Below are 26027 nucleotides of genomic sequence, written 5' to 3' on the forward strand. Positions count from 1 at the left end.
GAGAATGAAGAATGCGTATTGCGCAGCACGTCTGTCGAAAACCACCGGCGTGGAAAGGTGCGACGAGGGGTGCTGCTTCTTCATGATAACGCACGTCCCCATATCGCAAATCTCGTAAGGCAGGAGTCAGCCAGGCCAAATGGAAGACACTCGAACACCCGCCCTATAGTCCTGATCACTATAGGGAGGCTAAGGAATGCCTTCGGTCCCTTAACCGCCCTATAGTCCTGATCACTTCCCACGCAGTTATCACCACTTCGGTCCCTTAAAAACGGCCTTCAAGGGCCGATGATTCCTGTCGGACGAGGATGGGTTCAGGCAGTTACGGACTTCTTCACGTAGTAGGACACAGTGTTTTACCAAACGGGTATCTTCAACCTGGTGTATCGGTGGGATGATTGCCTCAATGCCCACGGCGATTTTGCCTGAGTCGGATACCGATTCTGGACTTAACCATCTTATAACGGAAAATTTTTGATCACCCCTTAGCCGGCCGGAGTGGCCGAGCGGTTCTAGGCGCTACAGTCTGGAACCGCGCGACCACTACGGTCGCAGGTTCGAATCCTGCCTCGGGCATGGATGTATGTGATGTCCTTAGGTTAGTTAGGTTTAAGTAGTTCTAGGGAACTGATGACCTCAGAAGTTAAGTCCCATAGTGCTCAGAGCCATTTGAACCATTTGAACCACCACCCCTTGTCTATCTATCTATCTATCTATATCCGGATCCTGCTCCAGCTACTGCCGGGTCTGGGTGCTGACGAGTCCTCTCCATTTGGCTCCGTCCTCCCACCGATTTTCTTCCTCCACTTGCTGCCAGGTCACGCCTCTCCTTTCCACAGATATTCTCACTCCCATTTTCCAACGTGTTCTTGGGCGCCCTCTAGGTCTTTTTCCATCCATCTTTAGTTCTTCCATAATTTTGGGGAGACTCTGCCCATGCATCCACTTAACATGCCCATACCATCTTAATCTCTTTTTTTCAATTTCTTCTCTCATACTTTCTTGTTTAAGGTTCTTTCTGATCTCTACATTCCTTAGTCTGTCCATTCTTGTTTTTCCCTTAACTGTTCTGAGAAATTTCATTTCCCTTGCTTGCAGTTTGCTCCAGTCCCTTTCTGTCATTGTCCATGTTTCTCCACCATAGGTGGCACCATACACAATCATTAACCCGGCAGGAGGGACGTTGGGTCCCCTTCCCTATTCCTCCACTGGGGTAATTCCTGTCTGGCCCATCCACGTCGCGGGTGTGGGCATCCTACACTTCAGTAGGCCGGAGTGCTAGGATGGCTAAGTTCAGGTTGGTACCCAATCCCGTGGAGTATAACACGGAACCCATGCCCAGGGTTACGAGTGAAGACCTTAATGGCAGCGACGGCGGAGAAGGAAGACTTCGGAACGTCGTAGCTGGCAGATGAGGCAACGCTCCTTTCTGCGGATTAACTGAGAAGGGAACCACTGCCTTTTGGTGGAGGAGAAACTCCAAAGGCTAAGGGAGACAACCCCAACAGAAAATCCTTTCTTGCGTTAGGCCTAGCAAGCCAGTAGGAAAGTCTTCACATATTGCTTTCAAAACAAAACAAAGATGACCCCTTATATTAGTTGCAATCTCACCACATAACTCTATTATCTACGATGAAATTCCATTTGACATAAATTGTAGTCATTTCCACTTAGATCTCGATAAAATATCAGCCTGCTGCAAAGACTGGCAACTAGCTCTTGATATAGACAAATGTGAAGTAGGGGACTTCATTAAATGTAAAAGCGTGGTTTTCTTCGACAACTGGGTTAATGGTTCACAATTGGAATCAATATGCCACAAAAAATATTTGGGAGTAGCAGTCTATAGATACATGAAGACGAAGGACCACAGTCAAGTAAATGAGAGGCCTCTGTTCATTGGTAGGATACTGGGAAACTGCGGCTTGCTATATAAGGGATTCCTTGCAACACACTTGTTCTGTTCATACTTGATTACTGCTAACGTGCATGGGACCTGCATCAGGTCGGATTGAGAGGAGACTTAGAGCAATACAAAGAAGGGCGATGCCAACGGCCATTTTGCCTCCTTCCATTAGTGATTGGAATTGTTAAAAACTCTTAACATATACTATAACAGTTCTAACTGGTTTTCAGGGTATAGATGAAGACTTCAAACATAATGACCAACCTGAAACAAAATGATGTCGTCCACAAACACTTATATGGATTCAGAAACCACTTATCATGTGTAACGTAACTGGTGCTCTTCAACACGATATCTTAAGTCTCATGGATTAAAACAACCAGATGTAATCGATATTTGGAGAGATTTGAAAAGCAAATTGATTCAGTACTTCGGCCGCCTTCTAAACAAAATACTTGTGTATGGTATATCTAACCGGGATTGTGACTGGAGAGAAAATTTCTTTAAAGGCTGATCATAGTGCGCTATCTTGGATGGTGAGTCATCTACTGACAACGGTGTAATACAGGGTGGCGCACGAAAAACCAGCCACAAGTACAGACTGCTCGCTAATTACGCATGAATTGTAGCCCGCCACGAGCAGATAGAACAACAAATAGATAAACACGTAACAATTGGATAACAAAGATATAACAAATAAGCTAATACAAAGGTTTGTATTTACTGCATTGATCTTGTCTTTTACATTACATTAGGTGCTTAAAATGACTTCCTTGTCCTTCAACGCACTTTTGCGCGAGCCCTAACATATTAATATACACTTTGCGCAACTCTGTCGCATCGATTCTCAAAATTGCATTACGAATATTGTCCTTCAGATCTTCTAACCTTGGTGGATTATTTGCGTACACTTTTCCCTTTACACTACTCCACAGATAAAAGTCACAAGTGGATAGGTCCGGCGAACGCGGCAGCCATTGTCCTTTGCTGGCAGTCCTTTCTTCTGTGAATCTTTCATGAATTCGTGGGACTGACTCACCTGAATTGTGACAGGTCGCCCCATCATGTTGAAAGACAGCATACGTGCGCTCATGGAAAGTCAACTGTGTGTAAAATTCCTCAAAGATTTGCACATACACAGCAGTATTCACTGTTATTTCAAAAAAAATGCGGTACCCACAATCCGACTAGCTGACACGGCACACCACACTGATTCTTTCACCGTGAAGAGGTTCGTCGTTAATCGTATAGGGATTGTTTGCTGACCAGTATCTGGTGTTCTGGGAGTTCACATGTCCTGCCAGATGAAACCAGGCTTCATCGCTCATGAAATACAGCAGCGGATCCAACATTGCGCTCTCAATTGTTTGACATAGCCACGTACAGTAACACACAGGTTTTACCTTACTTCCCTCCTTCAGTTCTTGGGCACATGTCGTTTCGTGGCGCTTCCTCCCTACATGGTGTAAGACACGTTGACAACACCTACGCGAAACGTTCACTTGTTGCGACAATTTACATTTCGACTACTTTGGACTCTGGATCATTCGTGCTCAAATATTCGGGATTACAGCAGGTGTCGATTCTTTTTTCTGTTTGCAGCTCAACCTCCAGCATGCCACACACTATATGTCTTAGTCAAGTCGCAACGGCTTTCGTAGTGATAATACAAAACGTAGTCGCAACAGCTTCACAACAGTAGATAACAACTGGAGGACGACAATAAGCAGTCTAGTGCTCGGGCCAGGTTTTCCAAGCATCACCCTGTATATATAATATGTAGTATGCCCCAGGGAAGTGTAATAGGACTTAGTATTAAGACTGTACATTAATAAATTATCAAATAATGTTGTTGCTGTGACCTGCAATCCGAAAACTAGCTTCATGCAGCTCTCCACGATGATCTGTCCTGTGTTCACCTCTTCGTCTTTGCATAACTACTGCAACCTACATCAGTTTGAACCTGATTACTGTAGTCTTGGTCTCCCTCTACAATTTTTACCCACCAAACTGACGATTCCTTCACGTCTATCAACCGATCAATTCGTTTAGTTAGGTTGTGCCATAAATTTCCTATCTGAACACTTCATGCTTCACTTCCGTACAATGTGACACTTCAATCTACATTCGATGCTAATAAATTTATTTTTTTCTGAAATTCTTTTTTTTTTTGCCGATGGCAGTCTGCGTTTTATATCTTTTTTGTTTCCGTAATCGTTACTTGTTTTGCTGAACAAATAACACAACACGCATACTACTTTTAGTGTCTCATTCCCCAATTAAATTTCCCCAACATCGCCTGATTTAATTCGACTACATTCCATTACCCTCGTTTTACTTTTGTTGATGTTCATCTCACAACTTATTTTCACGATATTCTCCAATCCGTTTCATTGATAGCCCAAGTCCTTTGCGTCTCTGATAGAATTACAATGTCGTCGGCAAACCTCAAAGTTTGTATGTCTTCTCCATGAACTTTAATTCTCTCTTCAGATTTCTCCTTGGTTTCCTTAACAGCTTGTTCAGTGTACCGATGTTAAGGAACCCCTTGAGTGAGAGGTCGCCAAAGACCAAAGATGTTTAGGCATTGGACGCCCCACATATTGTCTACCATGCAACCACAATATTGGTTGCTAATGGCAACAGGGAGAGGGACTGGAGGTATCCAGTGGTGAGCGCAGCATGAAGCTACGGAGCGTAGTTGAACTGCTTAGTCGACGAGTAACCCACAACAGTACTACAGTGCTACTGGTGTTGATACAAAGCACAGCAATGGCGACGGTACACATTGCATTATATCTACTACAACAATACTTGCTGGAGGAAAGGAAGCCAAAGAAGTTCTCAGAGTGAGAAAGAAGTGGCATATGAAATATTATCGTTTCTGCAAGGTGAGTCAGTGGAATGTGTGATGTCGTATACGCTCCACTGTGCAGACAGTGTATATGAGGAGTACAAAGACGACGATACGTGCTTAACAAGTGAAAGTGATACTGAACCAGGTGTCGAGCAATCTATGTCATCGTCCTTCTCGGATAGGAAGCCACAAATCCCGTCTCCAGTGAATAGTAGTAAATGACAATCGTTGTCCAGGGAGTGGATACTAAACTTAATTACGTACATGGAAGACCATCCACAGCATAGCAAAAAAAAAAATTATGAACAGATTTCGAGTAAGTCCGCAGCAATATGGCCGTGCAGTGCACAAGAAAGACAACGGCTCTCCAAGGGAGGAAGAGGTCCATTCGTTACAAAAACTGATGTTGGCGCGTTTCAAGGAAATTCGGTACAATTTACAGGATGTGAATGATAGTGACCTACTGTGTTATGCACATCAAACTGCATGTGACGTAAATCACAGTGATTTCAAGAGAAGCAGTGGACGGTGTACATAACTTCAAACAGTGCTACAGAATTGGAAGACGTAAGATAACGAAATTCCAAGCAAAACGTCAACTTGACAATTCACAGAAAACTGCGGAATCGGTCTAAAAATGTGTAGATGAGATAAATAAACTTATCTCATCGTTCAGTAAGGAATTTGTTTTCATCCCCGACCAATCGAGATTTAAAGAGGAAAAGTATATGAAAGGAACCCCGGGAATCAGAGTCACGAAGAGAGTTGTATCAAGATCAACTAACATCAATGTCTTAACCCTTTCGTATACAATTATGCCGACTGTTGATCTGGATGCTAAATTGGCTGGGAAGTTATTTAATTTGCTGAGAGAAGTTGAAGGCGCTCTGCCCCCTCCGATTCTTTCTCGTGTGCGTGATCTTGCAAGGGCAGTAGAGAATATTTACGTCACAGCAAGCAAGAGTGGGAAAATGGACGTAAGATATGGTATGAGCACTGCTTCTGGCCAATAGCTGGTCAAAGTAACCTGCTTTTGCTCGATTCCTGGTCTGGGTATAAAAATCATATTCCTTTAGAGCGAACTAATCCTCCCGAAAAGTGCCTGACATTGCAATTCATACCGACTGGAACCACTGCACAAATTCACCCTATGGATGTTTGTTTTTTCCGCGCCTATAAAAAATATTATCGCACTCTCTGCAGCTATGCCTTAAAGGATAGCCAGTTTCACGATTAACTCCACGACAGACTGTTTCGCACTCAGTTGCATCCATTAGTTGCATTCCATCAATTCTCATCATCCCATTACACCAATATGATTCTATATGCATTCTTTAAGAGCGCATACCTAGCTGAACGTCGTGCACGGTTTGTAATTCTCAAAAAGTTCGTTTTGAACAGTTCTTGAATGTCGACGATGTCCATCTTGTGAAGTGTAATGCATATATCCAATAGAAGGCTATCTCTGCATGTCCCAGACACTCAGTTTCTATCGCCCTCATGGTGCACATGGTGAGTCATTATCAACTAATATTTTGCTGTCAGAACTGTTAACACAACACTTTCAAATGAGCCTTACTAAAGATTGAGATTTCGAATTCGCACTCAACAAGTTCCTTGTGAGTAACGTTAGGGATAGGCTACAACCCCGTTTCACTCCGTTCTCAATTGGTGCTTCCCTTTCATGTGCCTCGACTCATATAACTGCAGTCTAGTTTTTATTAAAGTTGTAGACTATCTTCCGTCCCCTGTACTTTCTGCCTGCTATTATAACGTAATAACAACGTATTTTAAAATCTCAAAAATCTCATCATAGGCCGCACCACCCGCTCCTTCCGCCTCCATGATTTCTACCTCACCATTTATGGCCGTCCTACCCACCTCACTCCTACCCTCAAATACCTTGGCCTCACACTCGACTGCCACCTCACCTGGACTCCCCATCTCCTTACCATCCAAAACAAAGCTCACAACCGGCTCCGCCTCCTGAAACTCCTGTCCGGCCGGACGTGGGGTCTGCATCCTTCCACCATCCTTCATACCTACAAATCCTTGATCCGCCCCATCCTCTGTTATGCCAGCGTCACTTGGATTTCCGCCCCTCCCCAGTTCTATAAAGCCCTCCAAATCCTCGAACGCCATGCGCTCTGCCTCGCCTTCCGCATCCGCCTTCCGTCCCCCACGCGCATCCTCTGCGACCTCATCCCCTTCCTCCACCTTCTCCTTTTCCTTGAATACATCCGCACACTATACATTGTCCGCCGTCTTGATCCCCCTCACCCCCTGGTTTCTCCCATCCTCTCCATCCCCAACCAGTTGCCACGCCTTTACAGTTGTGTCCCACCCTCTCTCCATCTCCACACCCTCCATCTTCTTTCCCAACACAACTTCCACTGTCTACCCCTCCCGGATGATGAGCTTCGCCCTGACATCTACCCTTCCTACCAACTCTAACCCCATCTTCCTGCCTCCTCCTCAGGGCTCCCTCTCCTCCCCCTCCCTCCTCCTGAGCGGCTTCCCCCTCCTACTCCCCCTCCATCTCTTGTGCCTCCTTTCAGTGTCTCTGCACTCCCTCCTGCCCTGTCTTCCCTCTTCCTCTCCCGCCCCACGTGTCTCCTGCCTCTTCGTGAACCCACTGATGCCCCTCCTCTCTTCATCTCGCCGCTTCCCCAGCTGCCCCATGCTCTCCCCTCCTTTTCCATCCTCTCTGACCTTTTCCCTCGGCAGGTCCCATCTGGCAGTTTTATTCTTCGTCGTGTGTGCTTCAAGTGGGTTTTAAGTGTATTGTTCCGGAGTGTTTTTACTACTGTGGCCGACTTTTAACCTGTGCCTGCGCATTCAGTGTCTTCTCTGTGTTTTAAGAATCGCCAACTGTGTTTATTTTTAACTTTCTGGTGACTTTTTTATCTGTCCCCCACGAACGTCTCAATGTCAGTGTATATTTTACCTCCATTTTCTCCCCTTACTCTGTTTTATGTTCCCCTTTTTTATCTCCTTATGTATGTATCATTTTATTCTTGTTTTAGTTGTAGTGTCACTCGGCTGAAGAGCGGCGGATTGTGCCGCTGACACCCCTCCCCTGCCCATATGGGGCAGGGGAATGAAATCACAATAAAGAAAAAAAAAAAAGAGAAGACGTTTCCGCCAGTCTGCGACGGCTCACCTGAAGATGACTGGCAGGTGCCCAGTTGAAATATCATGTGAAGTATTGAACGACGACCGGCTGCAAGCCCGAAATTTGTTTGAACAGGTTATATCAATGTCTGAGTGTTCAGTCTCCCGCCAGAAGTTGACGACAGTTTACTCAAAGAGGTGTTGCTCCCTTATGGTGATGTGAGGGGTATGCTATGCGAACGTTGATCCGCTCAACACCGGTTGCAATGATACAGCGGAATCCGATCAGTGGAAATTGTAGTTAAATGTAACATTCCTTTCCATCCACAGGCATGATCAAATGGTTCAAATGGCTCTGAACACTATGGGACTTAACTTCTGAGGTCATCAGTCCCCTAGAACTTAGAACCTTAAACCTAACTAACCTAAGAACATCACACACATCCATACGCGAAGCAGGATTCGAACCTGCAACCGTAGCGGTCATGCGGTTCCAGACTGTAGCGCCTAGAACCGCTCTGCCACTCCGACCGGCTAAAGGCATGTGGTTACTGTATTGAGATCACGTATAGTGGGCAAGTGAAGACATGCTTTCTGTGCAATGAAAGTGGCCACCTTAGATGTAACTGCCCGCGGTGGGTATTTCTATTGAAGTCCTCATTTGAACAGCGTAGAGATGTTATTACGTTAGCTGGTCTCGTTTCCAAAGCTCACGAGGTTTGTCCTACTTCTTCCCCGAGTGCAATGAAACAATAGAAGGAAGAGCTGTTTACTGCTTTTACACTCGCAGCACGGTCCTGAAATTGTCCGCAGTGCAACATAAGAGACGTCGTACGCAGCAAGGTGGAGAGCTGGATACGTCTACTCCTCAGGCACAGGCAACCCTGTCTGAACTAACTTTGTCGGTTGATGCATCGTTTAGTGCTGAGACTTGCGTTCCCGATGGCCTTGAAAGTGCGAAAACAGTTACGGAAGTCTTTAGTGTGTCTCTTACAAGGGGAGGCCATGACGTTGGAATCAAGGTTTTGCTTCAAACTTTGTACACTTTTAGTAGGTCATTAAAACAACTTAGTGTGAAAGTAGTAAGTGCACTACTCTGGCAATTCCGAGAAAATCGCAAGAGAAGTTTTACGCATCTATTACGTAAATTATGTATCTATGCAAAGATGCTGGCCGTATGGATTCATTGCGGTCACGTGGTTAGCTTTCGCGCAAGGCGAGATAGTCGTGGACGAGGCGACGGCTCGAATCCCGCTAACACTAGTTTTTTAATCTATGTTTTTTTCATCACTTGTCGCATTATTTAATTCATATAACATTTGAGAGGTAATACAATGGAAAAAAAACCACGTGCATTTTCATGAAGTTGTAGTGAATTTCATGTGTTATTTGACTATTTGTTATTTGTAATTAAATTTCCAAGGACAAGGTTTAGGCTTGGAGAGCCTAAGTCAAACCTCGATAAATAATGATGCGAATGACGTTATTCGCAGTCATTAATATAGCAAGTCACAGTGCGTCAGACCAAAAGAGTAACGTAGCATTATTTGTCGGATGTGCTGCCGGGCGTTGTGGCCAAGCGGTTCTAGGCGCTTCAGTTTGGAACCGCGCGATCGCTACGGTCGCAGGTTCGAATCCTGTCTCGGGCATGGATGTGTGTGACGTCCTTAGGTTAGTCAGGTTTAAGTAGTTCTAAGTTCTAGGGGACTGATGACCTCAGATGTTAAGTCCCATAGTGCTCAAAGCGATTTGAACCATTTTTTTTTTTTTCGGATGTGCTCTCGACATCACACGTAGAAGGATGTTATTTGTCATACAGACACGGGAAATATAAATTGAAACTTCGTGCAAATACACGTGTTTTTTCATTATATTACTTCTCAAATGTCAGATAAATTAAATAATGAGGCCAGTGATGAAAGTCTGGTCCCTTCAACCCCAAAAACCAATCAACAAGTGATGAAAAAAATATAGATTAAAAATAAGTAGTGGGGGAATTCGATCCGTCGCCTCGTGCACGAACAGCTTCCCTTGCGCGAACGCTAATCACATGATCACAATGAATTCTTACGGCCGACACCTTTGCACAGATACATGATTGGCATAATAGACGCGTAAAACTACTCTTGCGATTTTCTCCGTATTGCCAGAGTATTGTATTGTATTGAACTTGGGATCTAGAAACGGCGGAGAGACTTCGTTCCCGCCGTAGCCCTCAATGGTTCACAACCGCACAACAGGCTATGGCAGTCCACCTACACCACCGCCGACCCACACCGAACCCAGGGTTATTGTGCAGTTCCGCCCCCAGTGGACTTTCATTACAAGACTGTGGCTAGGGTGGAGAATAGCTGGCTGCCTGCGTTGCTGGGGAAAGCCGTTGCTGATCGTCGAAGTTGTTTGCCTGATTTACTATTATGACCCTAGTAGCAGAACGTCTTGATATCATATAGGCGGCCGCTGCTACTTCTGTTCCTTATGCTGCGGCATATTTGGATTTTGACAAGGCGTTCAACTGGGTCAGCCTTGGCATCCTGTTGCAGGTACAGGAAGCCGCTGGGTCCACAACTGACGCCCGCAGGGTCTTGTATACTCTGTTTACGGGTGTCCAAGTTTCGCTGGCTGTCAGTGGCCAACAGATACCTCCTGTTACCATTCGTAGCGGTTTTCCTCAGGGAAGTCATTGTTTTTTCTGTCACTTGAGCCCCTTCTTGGAAGAATCGTCGCTCAGTTCTGAGACTCTGAGCACTATGGGACTTAACATCTATGGTCATCAGTCTCGCTCAGTTACAAGGATGGTCACTCCTGGACGAGACGATCTCCGTGTGTGCGTTCGCGCGTGATGCGGTGGTGTTACTCCTTTCTGTAGCTGTTATTCCATTGCTCAAAAATGCCATTTTGGTATCTGGTGCTCGCATCAACGAAGGCAAATGTCGATAGATGAAATTACGTGGCTTTGATGGTGCTGTCATTTCGCGGGGGACGGCGGTCGGTAGCCGTAAATCTTTGGGGGTCAGTTGACCGTCCTACACTCCAAATGACTACACTTAATTGGAATTCTGTTACGGAGAAGATACAAGGAACATTCCTGAAACATGAACGGCGTTCCCTTAACCTGTTTCAAGATGTTCGGCTTCTGGATACCTACGTCTTGGAGGAGGAGGAGATTAGTGTTTAACGTCCCGTCGACAACGAATTCAATAGAGACGAAGCATAAGGTCGGATTGGGGAAGGATGGAGAAGGAAATCGACCGTGCCCTTTCAAAGGAACCATCCAGGCATTAATCTGAAGCGATTTAGGGAAATCACGAAAAACCTAATTCAGGGTGACCGGATACGTGTTTGAACCGTCGTCCTACGTATTGTGAAAAGCATATTAAATCGCTCAGATTTTTCCCCTTACCACGATGATGGCTAGGAAACTAAAACAGCTGTCTAGTCATTTTTTATGGAAGTATCTTCGATTACGATAGATGTGGTTGCGGAGTTTTGGATCTTTCCGATATTCAAAGGACAGTGTGTGTGTTATTTGATCGGTGCACCGTGCTGACTATCTCTTCTGCAGTTCACACAGTCACGTTGCGGATATTTTACTGTCTTTGGCCGCGCAGTCTTGATACGCATGTCGATGTTGGTCGAGTGAACTTCCAGTTAAACATTTTATATTTCTGTCAGTTGTTTGGGTACTGATGTTCTACACAGGCGCCGGCCGTAGTGGCCGTGCGGTTCTGGCGCTGCACTCTGGTTCGAATCCTGCCTCGGGCATGGATGTGTGTGATGTCCTTAGGTTAGTTAGGTTTAATTAGTTCTAAGTTCTAGGCGACTGATGACCTCAGTAGTTAAGTCGCATAGTGCTCAGAGCCATTTGAACCATTTCTACACAGGCAGCATCTCACTACCATATTTTTGATAATGCGCAAGAGAGGGATTGATTGTAAGGCGCCAGTCGAACGGACATCACCACAGACTTCATGGAAGACGGTGGTTTCATCTGAGCCTTCATGTTTTACGTCTTGGTACCACGTGGTACCGAATTTGTGCTCCACCAATGAGCGCTTGTTTTGTACTGGACTTAGTGTCACGGATCAGAGTAGTCGCTGCCCCGCCAGAGTCACGGTGCAACATAGACTTATCTCTAATGGTCACGAAGCGAACTGGCACTAGCTTAAAAAGCAGTTAGCGTTTCTAATTCGATCCTGTGAGACTGCCTTTTCGGCCCATATCCTATTGAGTCCAGACTCCTCCAACTCTCCGAGGGCGAAGACAAATACCATTGAGTGGTTGCTAGGCCACTATGTTCATTACATTGTAGATGGAGGGGGCGATAGGGACCCATTTGCCTTCACCAATGTATGGCCACTGCATACTGGAAGTGTTTGCCCTACCACGGTATCGCAACGTATTCGAAAAGGTGTTGAACCTTGTATTTCGTTGTCAAGGTATCGGTTGAGTTAACTGTGGTGTCACCGCCAGACACCACACTTGCTAGGTGGTAGCTTAAATCGGCCGCGGTCCATTAGTACATGTCGGACCCGCGTGTCGCCACTGTCAGGATCGCAGACCGAGCGCCACCACAAGGCAGGTCTCGAGAGACGTACTAGCACTCGCACGAGTTGTACGACGACTTTGCTAGCGACTACACTGACGAAGCCATTCTCTCATTTGCCGAGAGACAGTTAGAATAGCCTTCAGCTAAGTTAATGGCTACGACCTAGCAAGGCGCAATTTGTACCATTGCATGTATCTCAAGATAGTCTCACTTGTATCATCAAGAATGCTGTATACCAAAGGACGATATAAAAGTTAAGTGTTCTAGTAGCTACGTTCTTTTCTTTATCACATTCATTACGAATCCTGTTTCAGACCTCACTCCATCCTTCGTGAGTTAGCGCGTGCATCTTGGCCGCCTCTTTCAATTAGTGTACGTAGTGTTGGCAAGTCTGCCGACACTACATTAACTAATCCTTGTGCAGTTCTCGTCATGGTCCCATTCAGGAGTATTGTTACGCAGTTAATTTCATTTTTGTGGCTCTGTTTGTCTTAGTTTTCTTTTTTACTTAGTAAAAAGAAAATAACTACTAGAAAATAATTTGTTTTCTTTTTTAAGTGGCGGAAGCCATGTAGGATGTGCTCCGATTCTGTTTGTGCAGCAAGCTGTACGGACTCAAAAAATTAAAAAAGAATTAAAAATTAAAAAATTAAAATTAAATAAAAAATTTAAAAAAAGCCAGTCCATGTGAGGGACCAGCACAGTGACAGTAGGGGAGAAGCTTCGTGGCCAGGCCTCGGGATTCGACCCCTGCACACCTTGTCTTCACCCATCCTGAAGCTGACTGTGTCCGTTCTTTCCTGTCGTACAAGCATTTTCTGAATCGTAAACAAAGTAAGGAAGAACACAAAAAAGTAATAAAACGCGTACGTGGAATCCAAAACAAGCCGTTAAGGCTACTACCCCGTAGGGTTCGAGCCCCAGTCTAGCATAATTTTTCATTGTCGTCATTCCAATACAGAGCCGATGATGGTCCATAAATGCAATTGTGAATACATTTCCTGTATCTTCTGTCGTTACCCTAAATCACTTAAGGCACTTGTTCCTTTGAAAAGAACTCGGCCTGGTTCTCTCTCTATTATTCGCCAGTCCAAACTTGTGTTCTGACTCTAATGATCTCGTCGTCGGCCAGACGTTCGACCCCAATCTTCCTTTCTTAAAAGATAACTTGACAAAACGCACCGCTCTTCTCTGGATCTTCTCTACTTCTTTAATCTTACCGGTAACGCGCCGAAACAGCAATTCTCAAGAGCGATAGAACGGAGGTTTATCTAATTATCGCTTTCACGATTGTGTTACATTTCTTTTGGGATCTTTAGATTAGTCTCTGTTTGGCATCTGTCTTCCCTACTACTATAGTCCGTGAGACGAGTGATTGGTACTGACAGTTCCGGCGGGCAGACGGCGTTGTTGCCGAACGTGGCTCACAGTACGCGGCGCCCTGTCTGCTACACGCATTCTCTAGCAGCAGAAATAAAAGCGAGACAAAATACAAGTCGTATTGGTACGCGTGAATTTATTTAAAGTTGATGCTTGAAATATATTAACTCGAAAACTGATAAGAGCTATTTAGTACAAGTATGTAAGATGCTGAAACATAATAAAGTTATTTGTTAAACTTCACAACTGAAATGAAAACTATTTTCGCAAGTTGTTGAACATTAGCAGTTTTGGTTTCCATTGTTAAGTATTAGCATTATTAATTTGTTCTACTACAAGCTACAGAATAATTGGTCAGTGTATTAAGAGTTATAATCTGAAGAAAGTACTCACAATATGATGATCTGGTTGTAGATCGATAGCAAACTCCCTCCTTACATTCCTGAATACGTTGTAGTTACTGTAATGGAAAAACGGAAAAACACCACTCACATCACTGTCAGAATCTGATTTGACATTGTCTTCCTCAGCACTACTCGAACTATCACTGCTCTCTCCCAGATGTATAATTAAATTTTCGATGCATTCTTCCACAACCCCTTCGGTTTTGGCTGCCTCTCTGATGGCACTTGCAGTGCTGTTTACAATTTTAGCCCACGTCTCGCTTGTCACTTTATTGATAGCTGCTGGAAGGAGAGTTTCCACTTCAGAGATCGTGAATTTTGTATTGTTTGCAGCAATGTAATTTTTTATCTGCGCCCACACTCCTTCAATTGCATTGAAGTGACAGTGGTATGGAGGAAGCCGAACGATTTCATGCCCGTGCCTTTTAGCAATCTCGTCAATTACATATGTTGGAAATTGGGGTTTCTTTTGTGCCACAATTTCGAGCAGTTCCGCCTTCCTTAAATCTTCTCTGAAATCAACTTTTCGCCGTTTCAACCACTGAATGATATCGTCTTTTTTTGTTGCCAAGGTTGGTGCCTTATCGTGAACAACGGAATGATAAGGCGCATTGTCCATAACAATCACTGATGGACTTGTCAGATTCGTCATAAGCGATGTCTCGAACCATTCTTGAAATACTACACTGTTCATTTCTTCATGGTAATCTCCCGTCTTTTTTGACCGAAACATTTTCAAGCAGTTTGGCACAAAACCTTTCGATGTTCCTGCATGTAAGACAATAATACGCCCTCCTACATCTACATCTACATCTATACTCCGCGAGCCACCTTACGGTGTGTGGCGGAGGGTACTTATTGTACCACTATCTGATCCCCCCTTCCCTGTTCCATTCACGAATTGTGCGTGGGAAGAACGACTGCTTGTAAGTCTCCGTATTTGCTCTAATTTCTCGGATCTTTTCGTTGTGATCATTACGCGAGATATATGTGGGCGGTAGTAATATGTTGCCCATCTCTTCCCGGAATGTGCTCTCTCGTAATTTCGATAATAAACCTCTCCGTATTGCGTAACGCCTTTCTTGAAGTGTCCGCCACTGGAGCTTGTTCAGCATCTCCGTAACGCTCTCGCGCTGACTAAATGTCCCCATGACGAATCGCGCTGCTTTTCGCTGGATCATGTCTATCTCTTCTATTAATCCAACCTGGTAAGGGTCCCATACTGATGAGCAATACTCAAGAATCGGACGAACAAGCGTTTTGTAAGCTACTTCTTTCGTCGATGAGTCACATTTTCTTAGAATTCTTCCTATGAATCTCAACCTGGCGCCTGCTTTTCCCACTATTTGTTTTATGTGATCATTCCACTTCAGATCGCTCCGGATAGTAACTCCTAAGTATTTTACGGTCGTTACCGCTTACAATGATTTACCACCTATGGCATAATCGTACTGGAATGGATTTCTGCCCCTATGTATGCGCATTATATTTCATTTATCTACGTTTAGGAAAAGCTGCCAGCTGTCGCACCATTCATTAATCCTCTGCAGGTCTTCCTGGAGTACGTACGAGTCTTCTGATGTTGCTACTTTCTTGTAGACAACCGTGTCATCTGCAAATAGCCTCACGGAGCTACCGATGTTGTCAACTAAGTCATTTATGTATATTGTAAACAATAAAGGTCCTATCACGCTTCCTTGCGGTACTCCCGAAATTACCTCTACATCTGCAGATTTTGAACCGTTAAGAATGACATGTTGTGTTCTTTCTTCTAGGAAATCCTGAATCCAATCACAAACCTGGTCCGATATTCCGTAAGCTCGTATTTTTTACACTAAACGTAAGTGCGGAACCGTATCAAATGCCTTCCTGAAGTCCAGGAATACGGCATCAATCTGCTCGCCAGTGCCCGCATCTCGTGGTCGTGCGGTAGCGTTCTCGCTTCCCACGCCCGGGTTCCCGGGTTCGATTCCCGGCGGGGTCAGGGATTTTCTCTGCCTCGTGATGGCTGGGTGTTGTGTGCTGTCCTTAGGTTAGTTAGGTTTAAGTAGTTCTAAGTTCTAGGGGACTGATGACCATAGATGTTAAGTCCCATAGTGCTCAGAGCCATTTGAACCATCTGCTCGCCAGTGTCTACGGCACTGTGAATTTCTTGGACAAATAGGGCGAGCTGAGTTTCACATGATCTCTGTTTGCGGAATCCATGTTGGTTATGATGAAGGAGATTTGTATTATCTAAGAACGTCATAATACGAGAACAGGCACTGCCATTGTCCCCTCGGGCGTTCCATCATTCCAGCCTCTACGTAAAGAATGGCTGGCATTGACCCAAGTTTCATCTAACCACACTATACTTTCGAATTCCACACCCATGATCCTGCGCAGAAATCTGCACCGCCATGCAACTACATCTGTCCTTTCCATTAATATTTTGCGTCCGTTAAACAGTGAATAGCTGAAGCCTATGTCTTTCAACACTGTCCGCAATGAAAATTTGCTTCCTTTAAAAAGATCGTCTTTCTGAAGCGACACCTGTAATTTAGATAGAGTGGGATGTTCCCTTCTCTTATAATAGCTGTGTATATGACGACGAATAACGTCTTTCTGAAAATCGTCCAAAGCTTTCACCCGCTTATTTCTCGGTCGCTTCTTTCCTGGTGTGTGCAGCTTTGTTGTGCCACTCTCGTCACAATCTACACTATACTGTTCTTTCCCTATCTTTACAACAGTGTTCTTACTTATTTTCAATGCTGCTGCAGTTTTCTTCACAACCTGAACAACAGGAATTAAGGGCCGACCTTTGTCCTTTTCTTTCTCAAAGTAATCCCTCACAGAGCACACGAATTCACGGGCCTGGGTGTGTAGCACACTTTTCTTCCTCCGTTTCACTTCTTGTGTTGGGCTGGTACTACCCGCCGCACTAGACATTGTTTACAACGAAACATAAACAAAGAAACATTAAAAACAACAAAAACGAAATAAACTGCGAATTCAACTTCAGACAAACGACGAACGACCGCACCGCCTGCACGCGAGACACTGGTAGGTTTCATAAGCGCGCGCGACCGGGTTTCAGAGCGGCAACGTGGCCCTTGCTACCCGCTCAAAGTCAGGCCGTCATTGGCTGCCTGCCTGGGGTCGCTAGGCAACGGAAAGACGCTACCGAGCTGTCAATACCAAAGACTCGTCTCCCAGACTATAGTTTTATGCGGTAGTTCCACTTTCGATCGATTCGGACGTACAGTCTTAGGTACTGAACTATCGTTATCGCCTCTGGTGATTGTTCCCAGCCATTTAATTGAACAATAATTGGTTTTCCGTCCATTTATGCACAGTACTTGCGTCGAAGGTTACGGTTACCTGCCTGTCTCTGTATCAAATGTCGACCCTCTGTCGTTTTTTTTTGCTCTACATTAAAATTTTCAACTTCATGGAGCGTCCGATTTTATTTCCCAGACCATTTATGCTCTGCAGGGGGTAACAGCCGGCCGAAGTGGCCGCGCGGTTCTGGCGCTGCAGTCTGGAACCGCGAGACCGCTACGGTCGCAGGTTCGAATCCTGCCTCGGGCATGGATGTGTGTGATGTCCTTAGGTTAGTTAGGTTTACCTAGTTCTAAGTTCTAGGGGACTAATGACCTCAGCAGTTGAGTCCCATAGTGGTCAGAGCCATTTTTTTAGGGGGTAACAAAAAGGTACAGCCAGTCTTAAAGAAAATATTTCTCAATTGTAGAGGAAGAATACGGGTCCGAAAACGCTTTATTTCCATGTTAGAGCTCATTTTCTGCAACTCTTCAAACACATTCACGAACCTTCATCCCTGAACAGCACGCTTGCACTGAAGTCTGGCTTGATCTGTTATTGACTGTATAACACTAACCTGCCGTGACACAAGCTAATGTTACACTCAAAAAGGATTTTGAGTTTAGACCGCTCGTGTCTCTAATGGATGAAGGTATGGGACTATGATTTTGAATATGGTGCAATTAACAGAAAAACTAAACAGACTTTAAACTTTGGGGGTTAATGAAAGTAGAAAAATTCATATACAAATGAAAAAATGAACGGTCGCCAGCCCAATTAGGCACCTGAATTTGGAAATATATGTTTAAGAAAATTGAATGTTAGTTAATGGAATTAATTTCAATAATATTTCCCTTTGCATAGGACACATTATACAAGCGGATACAGGGCACTCTGAGCTGTGGGTGGCAGCAATTACCTATAATGCACAAACTAGTTGTCATAGAAAGCAAAAAAAAAAAATTACCAAAATGATACTAATAACAGTTACACTCAAGATCATTACTTGAACCAGTACTGAAATGTTAATGCGAGAAGTGCAGAATTAAAGATAGACCAGAGGGGCCTTTGTCTTAACTGGCATGTAAAAACCACAAAAAATAAAGATAAATGATACTACAATTACACTGTTCATAGCCGGCCGGTGTGGCCGAGCAGTTCTAGGCGCTTCAGTCTGGAACCGCGCGACCGCTACGGTGGCAGGTTCGAATCCTGCCTCGAGCATGGAAGTGTGTGATGTCCTTGGGTTAGTTAGGTTTAAGTAGTTCTAAGTTCTAGGGGACTGATGACCTCAGATGTTAAGTCCCATAGTGCTCCGAGTCATTTGAACCATTTGAACCACTGTTCATATCCCTCTGCTTATATTTGTTTTCCTTAGCAGCAATAATATTCCATTTATATATCTTATATGAGAAGAATATGGTGGGGATCCATAAACTGATATAGTAACACTCGTCAAACTCTATGATTATTTCAGTAGCCAAATTTAACGTAAACAAAGTAACTTCTTAGCTTCACTTGGGATAGTTTAAATTTTTCATTTCAATGCAAATTATTCAACACTGAGCTCAATTAACTTAAAAAAATCATTCATGATAGTAATCAACGCTAAATTATGTTTCAAACGAGTTTAACTTATTTGCCTTTTTCATCGCCTGTGAATCAGGCATTGTGGACAGTAACATATACACAATCAGGTACAGTACTTTTACGAAACGAGACTTTGCAAAATTCTAACTAACTTCAATTTTTTTAATCCTTGCACATTTGATAAACATAAAAAAATAACTAGTTCATTTGAAACTCGATACTCGGTGTTTATAAACATTGAGAAGGGGACCCTGCATAGGTTCATGATCAGGATAGAAGATACGGTTCCAAGCACAGATTTATAGCATTTGGATTATTATTAAAATCACTCACGCAAATTAACTGGTCCATACTCGGATACATATCTGTGTGCATGAAGTTGGTGGAGCAGTGGTGAAGTTGTGGTGGCAAGCGAAGTGGCGGCCAACTGTACTCACGGCTCTTGATGTTTGAATGCTCTATAAAATTTCTTCTTGGCGACGGTTATTCAACTTATTAGAGCCATTCCTTATTGCCGAGAGTACCAAGCAACAGCCAAATCCACATCCGGGGCAAAATCCCATGCAAAGCAGCCTCCAATTGCCTCCCTTGACACCGTCGATGTGTACCGTTCAATGGCTAGCCACTGACTGCATATCATTTACACCAAAGAGGCGCCCAGTTCGACCGCCAAAACTACCTTTTGCATCGCATCACGCCACTTCCGTTGTGGAGGGACTTCACTACATCTTTTACATTTTACAAGTGCCCTAAGCATGAACCAGTTTCCAATACACATTGTTTATCTTATAACTTACACATATTATAAAATTTCATTATTTTAAACAATCATTTATCTTTTTCCATACATACATTACAAACTTTAAATTTCCTGTCACAAATCAATGACCTTAACTAACAAAGAATCAACACTTCATAATTAAAAAGTTATATAATATAAATCTACTTCTAATCGATATAAGTGTCACAAATGGACCAATCACAGTAGTGTACCCTTGCTAGGAAATCAGCGGCTGATAATGCCTGCACACACTGTAAATTGTATAGATACAGCAGGTTCTCATGTAGCTTTCTCCAGACAGATACGTGGTCAATATTATTTGTTGTAGCTAGTTGTCTTACGCTGACACTAGGGTTTTCGTCAACTGCATGAAGAAGTTGCGTCTACAGACGACGTGTCCTCTTCCTCCTAGACCTTGCGAGTAGTAGGCTTAAACGTCACATTCCCTGTAAGACGACGATCAAGTGCTTCAAACTTCCTTGCGTCGGAATACCGTCGTTCTAGAAGTCCCTGTCGATACAAACGTTGAGCGCCGCAGCCATTAGGGCCTATTAATCCGCACAGGCAATGGGCATCTCACAACTCAGATTATACTCCCTTTGCATCGTACCGAAAAATGTGTGTGTGTGAATTTCTAAGGGACCAAACTGCTGAGGTCATCGGGCCCTAGACTTACACACTACTTAAACTAACGTATGCTAAGAACAACACACACACCCATGCCCGAGGGAGGGCTCGAACCTCCAACGGGAGGGGCCGCGCTGTCAGTGACATGGCGCCTCTAACCGCGCGGCCACTCCGCGCGGCAGTACCGAAAACCAGATCTGTGATTAACACTAAACATTTGATGCTACGTATTTTATGCTAGTAGAGCAATGAATTTAGTAGCATGTCACAGAAGCACTCAAATGATTCACATGTAGACATTATCTTCGGTCCACTAGAACAACATACGCAAGAGGTGAACCTAAGAATTACTGTTCATTCTAACCAAACTTAAACCAACAGGTTATTTTGAACGTTTCATGTAATGGTTCAAATGGCTCTGAGCACTATGGGACTCAACTGCTGTGGTCATAAGTCCCCTAGAACTTAGAACTACTTAAACCTAACTAACCTAAGGACGGCACACAACACCCAGCCATCACGAGGCAGAGAAAATCCCTGACCCCGCCGGGAATCGAACCCGGGAACCCGGGCGTGGGAAGCGAGAACGCTACCGCACGAGTTTCATGTAATGCTGGTACGTTCTACTTCTGTGTGTTTTCCGTGATTAATGTGATGATGGAGAGAAGCAGAAAATGAAATCTAACATGGAAATAAAGCGTTTCTGGATCCATGGCCATATAACAAATTTTATTCCTCTATGTGTCAGGAATGTTTCCTGAAAGTTGGACCACATATTTTTGTTAAACCCTGTATATCTCATGTACGCTGTCGACACTACAACACTTTCTTGGGGTGCTTACGACGTTACTCATCTCGTTCGGAACGACGTTGTGTGTTCTATCCGCTAACAAGTCCTGTATGCAACTGCTAATCCGCTTTTCTGTACTAGATGAAGGTGCGGAATTCTATGGAATATCTTTCGGAAATCGATGAATGTGGTGTCTAGCTGACTGTCGCTATTGATTGCCTTGCTGTGTCTCATGAACGAACACAAGTTCTCAGTTTCATAGCAACGGCATTGTTAATCTTACCGTTTAGAGGTTCTCTAAAAGTCCTTGGTTGACGCAGACTGTGCGATATGAAAAGTCTAGTTGCTAGCTAGCAATAAACGGGAGAAGTCAACTGGAAAATATGATGGAGGAGTCCTATGATAGAGGCTGGTGGCGCGTCGCCGTGTCGGAACTTGGACTCGTCAAACCGGCAGATGTTTTTCCAGTCGGAGCTGGCCATTGTCTGCGTCTGCAGCCACATTTTCTTGTTATCCTCAGTCACAAACCAAACCTGAATTGAAAGGCTACTGTTTTTAGTTAACAAACTGCAGCGTTCCTTAAATAGTACCCACGATAAACTTCTTGGGAATCGGACTTACGTAGTCTAAATTCTTCTATCAGCCTAAGAGCCACTGGCATGCGACATGCCGTAGTTCGTTGCCATGAGTAATATACTACTCATATGGCATAAGTTCCATGTGCTTGAGTCTAGCTCGTCTCTTACAGACTCGCGTTGTGTTTCAATAAGCTTCAGTTCATTACTAGCGAACTTTTGTAGTGGCATTTTAGAGCGCAGTTACATTTCGACCTCGAACTGAGATCTTACATTGTGATAAGTTTCAACAAAGTGATCAACTCGGTGCTGGTAGACGAGTAGTTTACTGCAATTTTTTCCGCCGGAAAATACCAGGTACGAGTTCTAACACAAAATAAACGACATTGTTGCTAAAAATCTGTGTACTTACAAAATATATTCAATTAGTGTTGGCCACTTTGGAGGGAAGGTCTATTTTGTGTTTACACGCATCTGGGCAGCAGCTACGTCGTTTTTGCCTGTGGCCGAGCGCGGGATCACATCTGAAGTTACCTGCTCATCGTCACAGTTGAAGGTCGAAGAGCAATCGCACGCTAACCCAAAACAACAAATAATTTGTTTACTTATTCGAAGAGCCTCGTTACGAATGCGTTATGTACAGAAAGGGAGCGTCGTCCTACTTACGATGAATGGAAGCCGGAAGTAAATTACATCCGACATTGATGCGGATTTATCGGAATATGCCTGACCAAAGACGTTAATATCCCTCGCTAGCTAACGCTCAAACTGAGGATCACTTCTGCAAAGCTTCGTGAATAATAATAAGGCCACGTAGTAATTGAGATTTTATGTGCAAGATTGATCTTCGTCAGCTGTTCTCCATCTTCATAAACCACCATACAGTGTGTGATGGAGGGTATATAGTGTACAAGAGTCCTCTTTTCGCCGGCCGGAGTGGCCGTGCGGTTCTGAGCGCTACAGTCTGGAGCCGAGCGACCGCTACGGTCGCAGGTTCGAATCCTGCCTCGGGCATGGATGAGTGTGATGTCCTTAGGTTAGTAAGGTTTAATTAGTTCTAAGTTCTAGGCGACTGATGACCTTAGAAGTTAAGTCGCATAGCGCTCAGAGCCATTTCGTCCTCTTTTCTATTCTAGTCGCAAATTCTCCACGGAAAGAAAGATTGTCGACATTCCTTTCTATTAGCCCTTCTCTTTCTACTTTTACAGACGTGCTCTTTACGTGAGACGTATGTTTCAGAGAGTAACATTGCTTGACAAATCTTTTTTTTTTTTTTTTTCACTCTCTTCCGTTAATGCAACCTGGTAAGGATTTTACAATATGAGTGAGTATGGCACCCGCCTACCCTCCGGACTTCGGATACGTTTATGCAGTCGTTCCATCTAAAATCCCTTCAAATACACTAGCTACTTGACAGCTGCGACCGATCACTGATAGCGTAGTCAACCAGAAGCGGATCGTTCCTTCTATTTCCTCTAGCCTCATCTTTAGTAAGACAGTTCAGTTCGATTTCAGGAATGTTAAGTGCTTTAAAGAGCTGTTGTTTTAATGAAAAATACCTTCAGCCTTTAGTACTGTAACAGTGTACGACGGTTTCCCCTCTTGGAGTTGGTAGAGGAGGAGATGGAAGAGGTCGAAGAAGGTAATTCACTTTTTATGGCAGGAATTATTCGATACCTTTCATGTATCTAATACGAGTGGGATATCGTTTGAAAACTTATGTTGTATATTTTGGAGATTATGACTATCAGCTAAGATAATGCAGACATCCTACATGAATTCAGTTTCTTGCGAAAAACAAGCCAATGCGTTTCGTCTCTCAATTGCTTGAAGTAAATAAAGAAAATGGATGACTGACGGGGGGAAATATGCCCACTTCTGTAACTGAACGGTTAGCGCAGCTGACTGTAATGCGAAGGTCTCGTATCCAATTACCGGTGCTAGCATGGACTTTTACTTGATGGTAGGACTGGCACAGAGTGCACTCAGCCCTATGAGGCCTACAGAGGAGCTACTCAACCCGTTAGTACCGGCTCCGAAATCGAGAAGCCCGATAACGAACGGGCGAGAGGCGTGCTGACCACGTGCTCCTCCATATTGCAGCCAATGACGTCACCGGCAGAGGATGACACGGTGGTCAGTCAGTTCCGATTGGCCCGTCTAGGACCAGAACGCTGAAGTTCACCTTTTTTACGTGCAGAAAAATGGGGTACAAGACGTGAAAGAAGATAAAAGCTTTTGACTTACTTCAGCTTACCGACTGATATCAAAAGATCATCTTGGCGCCATTTGAAAGTTATTGGTTCAGGTGGTTGCCAGTAGGGATCTCTCTGGTGCAACTAGCTCGCTGGCTCACTCGTTCGTTACCCAGTGTGCGGCACAGTACTCCAAAAATGTTCAAATGTGTGTGAAATCTTATGGGACTTAACTGCTAAGATCATTAGTCCCTAAGCTTACACACTACTTAACCTAAATTATCCTAAGGACAAACACACACACACCCATGCCCGAGGGAGGACTCGATCCTCCGCCGGGACCAGCCGCACAGTCCATGACTGCAGCGTCTAAGACCGCTCGGCTAATCCCGCGCACAGTACTCCATACAGCTCATACAGTTGACGGTTAAAACAGCAGTTTCAATACACTGGTTATTTATCCAAGGGGAAATCCACAGGTTGCCGCCATGTGTTCGTTCAGGACGAAGACTGCATTACACAGAGATCTGCATGTAGTCCAGAGAAGTCCACTTGCCGTACCATCAGAGTTAGCTATTCCTCGTGTGTCTCTCTGGCACGTTTTGAGGCGACGTTTGTGTTTCAAGCGAAACGGAATTTAACTGCTACAAGTGGTGGTGGTGGTGGTTAGTGTTTAACGTCCCGTCGACAACGAGGTCATTAGAGACGGAGCGCAAGCTCGGGTTAGGGAAGGATTGGGAAGGAAATCGGCCGTGCTCTTTCAAAGGAACCATCCCGGCATTCGCCTTAAACGATTTAGGGAAATCACGGAAAACCTAAATCAGGATGGCTGGAGACGGGATTGAACCGTCGTCCTCCCGAATGCGAGTCCAGTGTGCTAACCACTGCGCCACCTCGCTCGGTCCTGCTACAACTACTTCTGGGCATAAAGATGGAAGATAATAATTTTATTTCATGTTTAGTGTTCGCTGATGAGGCTATGTTCCATTTAAGTGGAATCGTGAACCGCCACAACTTTATAATACGGGGAACACAAAAGCCCCATACTGTAATCGTACACTAGAGAGATTCTCCAAAGATTCGTGCGGTTTTCTCCGTCTCCCAGAAGGCAGTTGCAGGAATCGTGTACCTGGATATGTTGGATATGTGACTTTTTCCATAAGTGCGAGAACACGTTGAAAATTTCATTTTTTCTACAGGACGGAGCACCAGGGCGATGACACCTTCATGTAACAGCATATCTTCACAACGAGCTGCCTCAACGATGCATCGACCGTAAGGGGAGAACTTGTCTCCTGTTGCACACTGGCCTCAAAAGGCGCCCGATCTGACGGTAGGTGATTGTTTTTGGCGGGAATTTATGAAAGATTCAATCTATGTGCCTCCGCTTTGGTGACCTGCGACGCGGCATAGAAACAGCAGTGAATGCAGGAACTCTATAAATACTCGCAAAGTGTACCATGAGTTGCACTATCTTCTAGATGTTTGTCGAGTGTCTGATGGAGAACACATTGAATATGTCTGAAAGATAAATAAAAACTCAGATCTTAAACCTAACTCTAAAAGTTATCCTAAGGTTGTATGTACCTGAATGTAAAATGTATAAAAAACGAGCTCCTCGTTCAGACTGTGAAGGTCTAAGGGATGTCTGCCAGTAAGCGTGTCATACTCTGCCTTGCGGCGTCATGCGGATGTGGTATGGAGGTGCATGTGGTCAGCACACCACTCTCCCGACAGTTTTGCAGATCGTGGAGCCGCTGTTGTTCCGTCAAACAGCTGAGTGCACCCCTTACCAGTCGTCCCATCAAGCTAAAGTCCTTGACAGTACAGGGAAACGAACCCTGGTCCTTCGGGTCCTTCATATGGCAGCGGTCTACACTTACCACTCAGCTCCGGGGGCAGACGAATGTAAAACATATACCGTTGTAAAATCGGATAGTTTTCTCAGTTAAGCTTTAC

Source organism: Schistocerca nitens, chromosome 3, assembly GCF_023898315.1.
Source record: "Schistocerca nitens isolate TAMUIC-IGC-003100 chromosome 3, iqSchNite1.1, whole genome shotgun sequence".
In the NCBI taxonomy this organism is placed as follows: Eukaryota; Metazoa; Arthropoda; class Insecta; order Orthoptera; family Acrididae; genus Schistocerca; species Schistocerca nitens.